This window comes from Eleutherodactylus coqui, chromosome 2, assembly GCF_035609145.1.
Source record: "Eleutherodactylus coqui strain aEleCoq1 chromosome 2, aEleCoq1.hap1, whole genome shotgun sequence".
Taxonomy (NCBI): domain Eukaryota; kingdom Metazoa; phylum Chordata; class Amphibia; order Anura; family Eleutherodactylidae; genus Eleutherodactylus; species Eleutherodactylus coqui.
In genome coordinates this window covers 322,663,949-322,669,948 of record NC_089838.1, presented here as the reverse complement: position 1 = coordinate 322,669,948, position 6,000 = coordinate 322,663,949, and positions in this window count along the sequence as shown.

Genomic DNA, 6,000 nt, shown 5'->3' with positions numbered 1-6,000 from the left:
AGTTCTGATTTTCCGGTGTTCCTCTCCAGTACTGTAACACATGGGCAGGAGCAGAGGCATGACAGTCCCTGTGTGCCCCGGTGCCACAAGAGCCGACTATAAGGGCCTCCATTCATTTCCAACTTAGTGACAACCTTGAGGAAGACGTTGGGATACTATGGTAAGATCTCAGGAAGGTGTGGCTATTGATGGTGCAGTGTTAGTAGTCACACCTGGACCCTAATGTCTGAGGGGGCCACAGCCTCCTCTCTCACATAAGAGGGCACCAGTATTACACATAGCACATGATAGGTGTATGTGTGTGTGTGTGTGTGGGGGGGGGGGGGGGGGGGGGGATTGTTTTAGATTTTGCATTGGTGCCCAGGAGCTTCAAATAAGTACATTTCATCACCCCAATTTTCTTATGAAATGCATTTCTATATAATTTAAGTGAAAAATCCTGAAACACTGATAGCATACTGCCCTCTACTGGTGAACTGAAGTATGTGAAGTAAATATATATATATATACAGCTAGTATAAGCTATACACAGGGCCGTATGTGCAGTAATCACTGGGCTGCCAGTGCCTAGGGCGTTCAATCAGTAAGGGAACGGACCCTAGAACTGCCAGAATGTTGTTTTTACATTTCCATAAGCTGACCTCCCTGGATTCCAGACGCCTTCTGCTGATTTGGAGATCTCATCTAACCACATTGTATCCACCAGAGAACATTGCATTTAAAAAAAAGCACTCCTTTAGAAGTTAATGGCAGCAGCACATCCCACAGAGCTTGGTCCAGGGCCGAGTCTAGTGGCAGCAGCACATCCCACAGAGGTTGGTCCAGGGCCGAGGCTACCGCTGTGTGGCATCCCCTCTTCTTACAGCAGTCTGGGAAGTCAGGAGGCCAGTTGCTGGAGTTTTGGGCGAGGAATGTTGTCCCATTCTGGTCTGATAGAGGATTCTTGCTGCTGAGCAGTCCTTGGTCATCTGGGTATCTCCTGTGTATATATATATATGTACAGCTGGTATAAGTTATACAACTCCTGTATATAGGGATATGGACCATACTGGTATAGCCTGGGGATCTCCAGTATATAGTGATATGGAACATGCTGGTATAACCTGAGTATCTCCTGTGTATATATATATATGTACAGCTGGTATAAGTTATACATCTCCTACATATAGTGATATGGACCATGCTGGTATAACCTGGGTATCTCCTGTATATATATATATATATATATATATATATATATATATATATATATATATATATATATATATATATATATATATGTACAGCTGGTATAAGTTATACATCCTGTATATAGTGATATGTACCATTCTGGTATAACCTGAGCATCTCCTGTGTATAATTATATATGTACAGCTGGTATAAGTTATACACCTCCTGTATATAGTGATATGGACCATACTGGTATAACCTGGGGATCTCCAGTATATAGTGATATGGAACATGCTGGTATAACCTGAGTATCTCCTGTATACAATTATATATGTACAGCTGGTATACGTTATACATCTCCTGTATATAGTGATCTGGACCATGCTGGTATAACCTGGGTATCTCCTGTATATAATTATATATGTACAGCTGGTATAGGTTATACATCTCCTGTATATAGTGATATGGAGCATGCTGGTATAATCTGGGTATGTCCTGTATATAATTCTATATGTACAGCTGGTATAGGTTATACATCTCCTGTATATAGTGATCTGGACCATGCTGGTATAACCTGAGTATCTCCTGTATACAATTATATATGTACAGCTGGTATACGTTATACATCTCCTGTATATAGTGATCTGGACCATGCTGGTATAACCTGGGTATCTTCTGGAATATATGGAAAATCTCTCTTCCCCTGCTATTGCAGTAGTGGCCTTGTGGGGTCAGTCTTGTACAACAGAAAATGTTCGGGAATCTATTATCTACGTCACATTCCAGCACTTAGTATGATGGAAGCCGCAGACTGATCAAGTGATTTCCTTCTATCATCTATTCTAAATGGGCATGGAGGATTAATAGCGCCCCCTGGGTGTGGAGTGCACAGCCCTTGCCACAGGGACCAGAAGTTTTCATCCATTGGATTTGCTTTCCCCATGGATAGATAGAAAGAAGCGCTGAAGTTTGCAGCAGTCAGCTACATGGGAGGCAGCATCGGCACCCGGACATGGCTGCCTGTAGGGGCCCGAAGGCTTCCTTGCCACCTAAGAGGGCATCAGCAGTTCGCATGATGCTTGCCAGGTCAGGGCTGTGTACCCAGTTTTTCCCAGGAGGTTAACCTTCCGATGACAGTATTATCACCGCTGTGACCCTCAGCTCATGGACTGCGCCAAAGTACACCAGACCGATGTACCATGCCTAGCTGGTCCTCCATACCAATGACCATAAATGTCTTTTTCACAGAGTAGCCGATAGTCTTCCAGATGCAATCATTGGTGACATGGGTTGAAGGCATTCTACCATAACAGCCTAGGGGGCCTTTCAGAAGGCTCTTGGCTGCCATCACACCCGCACGGTACCATGTGACCTCATCGCAGGGGGCCGTAGGGGACCCCTGAACATCATCCAAGGGATTTAAATGCTGCTGTCAGAATGGACAGAGGCATTTAAAGGGTAACAGCTCCGATGAGCCACACAGCTGATCGGAGCTGTTGCAGGCGGGTGTCAGCAGTAAGAAACAGACGGCGCCCATGTTGTACAGAGATCACCATGCCATGCCATCCCCCTCCATACATACCCTGACGCTGAAGGACGTAAATGTACACCCTGCAGCTATAAGGGGTTGAACCTAAGGATTATTGTTAGAAATGCCCTTGTTCGCTGTGTGGTTTGGGCTTACATGTAAGAGTAGTGGAAAACTGTGTGCTTGGGAGGCCGTGTGCATCACTGATACCGGCCGCTAGAGAGCATTTCATGCAGAATAGAACAAGCAGAAGTTTGGGAGTTTTCTGAATTGAAGGGATCTCCAGGCTTCAGGTTTGTTATCAGTGAGGAACAATGGCTGGTCTAGATGGATTCTGACCGACCTTCTGCCATCATCTGGAGGCGGAAGGTTTTTAATCTCAGAGAAGAAACCAGATGTACAATGTTAGATGGTCTGTTGGAGGAGCGCTGCGACCAGGGGCAGGAGGGTATAAAAAGCTGTAAGATGCCAACTAGAGATGAGCGAGCACCAAAATGCTCAGGTGCTCGTTACTCGAGACGAACTTTTCGCGATGCTCGAGGGTTCGTTTCCACTAACGAACCCCATTGAAGTCAATGGGCGACCCGAGCATTTTTGTACATCGCCGATGCTCGCTAAGGTTTTCATGTGTGAAAATCGGGGCAATTCAAGAAAGTGATGGGAACGACACAGCAACGGATAGGGCAGGCGAGGGGCTACATGTTGGGCTGCATCTCAAGTTCACAGGTCCCACTATTAAGCCACAATAGCGGCAAAAGTGAGACCCCCCCCCCCAACAACTTTTACTTCTGAAAAGCCCTCATTAGCAATGCATACCTTAGCTAAGCACCACACTACCTCCAACAAAGCACAATCACTGCCTGCATGACACTCCGCTGCCACTTCTCCTGGGTTACATGCTGGCCAACCCCCCCCCCCCCCCCCTGCACGACTCAGTGTCCACAGCGCACACCAAATTGTCCCTGCGCAGCCTTCAGCTGCCCTCATGCCACGCCACAGTCATGTCTATTTATAAGTGCGTCTGCCAGAGGAACCGCAGGCACACACTGCAGAGGGTTGGCACGGCCAAGCAGCGACCCTCTTTAAAAGGGACGGGGCGATAGCCCACAATGCTGTACAGAAGCAATGAGAAATATAATCCTGTGCCACCGCCATCAGGAGCTGCACACGTGGGCATAGCAATGGGGAACCTATGTGCCACACACTATTCATTCTGTCAAGGTGTCTGCATGCCCCAGTCAGACCGCGGTTTTTTATAAATAGTCACAGGCAGGTACAACTGGGAATCCCCAACTCTGCAATGGGAATTCCGTGTGCACCCACAGCATGGGTGGCTCCCTGGAACCCACCCGCTGTACATAAATGTATCCCATTGCAGTGCCCTGGACAGCAGAGCTAACGTCAGATGAAATGCAGGTGGGCTTCGGCCCACACTGCATGCAACAGTCAGACTGGGGTTCTTTAGAAGTGGACACAGATGCATTTACAACTCCGTGTGGACCCACGGCATGGGTGGCTCCCTGGAACCCACCGGCGGTACATAAAAATATCCCATTGCATTGCCCATCACAGCTGAGGTAATGTCATGTTTAACGCAGGTGGGCTTCGGCCCACACTGCATGCCCCAGTCAGACTGGGGTTCTTTAGAAGTGGACACATGTAGTTACAACTCCCTGTGGACCCACAGCATGGGTGGGTGCCAGGAAGCCACCGGCGGTACATAAATATATCCCATTGCATTGCCCAACACAGCTGATGTAACGTCAGCTGTAATGCAGGTGGGCAAAAAATTCATTTGATTACACTGTAGGCGAGGGCCCCAAAAATTGCTGTATCAACAGTACTAATGTACCTCAGAAAAATTGCCCATGCCCAACCAAGAGGGCAGGTGAAACCCATTAATCGCTTTGGTTAATGTGGCTTAATTGGTAACTAGGCCTGGAGGCAGCCCAGTTAAAATAAAAATTGGTTGAGGTGAAAGTTTCAACGCTTTAATGAGCATTGAAACGTATAAAAATTGTTTAGAAAAATTATATGAGTGAGCCTTGTGGGCCTAAGAAAAATTGCCCAATCGGCGTGATTATGTGAGGTTTCAGGAGGAGGAGCAGGAGGAGGAGGAGGAATATTATACACAGATTGATGAAGCAAAAAGGTCCACGTTTTTGATGGGGATAGAGAACGATGCTTCCATCCGCGGGTGCAGCCTACGTATTGCTTAGGTAGCGCTGCTGTCCGCTGGTGAAGAGAAGTCTGGGGAAATCCAGGCTTTGTTCATCTTGATGAGTGTAAGCCTGTCGGCACTGTCGGTTGACAGGCGGGTACGCTTATCTGTGATGATTCCCCCAGCCGCACTAAACACCCTCTCTGACAAGACGCTAGCCGCAGGACAAGCAAGCACCACCAGGGCATACAGCGCGAGTTCAGGCCACGTGTCCAGCTTCGACACCCAGTAGTTGTAGGGGGCAGAGGCGTCACGGAGGACGGTCGTGCAATCGGCTACGTACTCCCTCACCATCCTTTTACAGTGCTCCCGCCAACTCAGCCTTGACTGGGGACCGGTGACACAGTCTTGCTGGGGAGCCATAAAGCTGTCAAAGGCCTTAGAGAGTGTTCCCCTGCCTGCGCTGTACATGCTGCCTGATCTCTGCGCCTCCCCTGCTACCTGGGCCGCGGAAATGCGCCTTCGGCCACTAGCGCTGTCGGATGGGAAGTTTACCATCAGTTTGTCCACCAGCGCCCTGTGGTATAGCATCATTCTCGAACCCCTTTCCTCTTCGGGAATGAGAGTGGAAAGGCTCTCCTTATACCGTGGGTCGAGCAGTGTGTACACCCAGTAATCCGTAGTGGCCAGAATGCGTGTAACGCGAGGGTCACGAGAAAGGCATCCTAACATGAAGTCAGCCATGTGTGCCAGGGTACCTGTATGCAACACATGGCTGTCCTCACTAGGAAGATCACTTTCAGGATCCTCCTCCTCCTCCTCTGGCCATACACGCTGAAAGGATGACACGCAAGCTGCATCTGTACCCTCAGCAGTGGGCCAAGCTGTCTCTTCCCCCTCCTCCTCATGCTCCTCCTCCTCTGGCCATACACGCTGAAAGGATGACAGGCAAGCAGCATCTGTCCCCTCAGCAGTGGGCCAAGCTGTCACTTCCCCCTCCTCCTCATGCTCCTCCCCCTCCTCCTCAATGCGCTGAGATATAGACATGAGGTTGCTCTGACTATCCAGCGATATACTGTCTTCCCCCGCCTCTGTTTCTGATTCCAAAGCGTCTGCCTTTATGCTTTGCAGGGAACTTCTC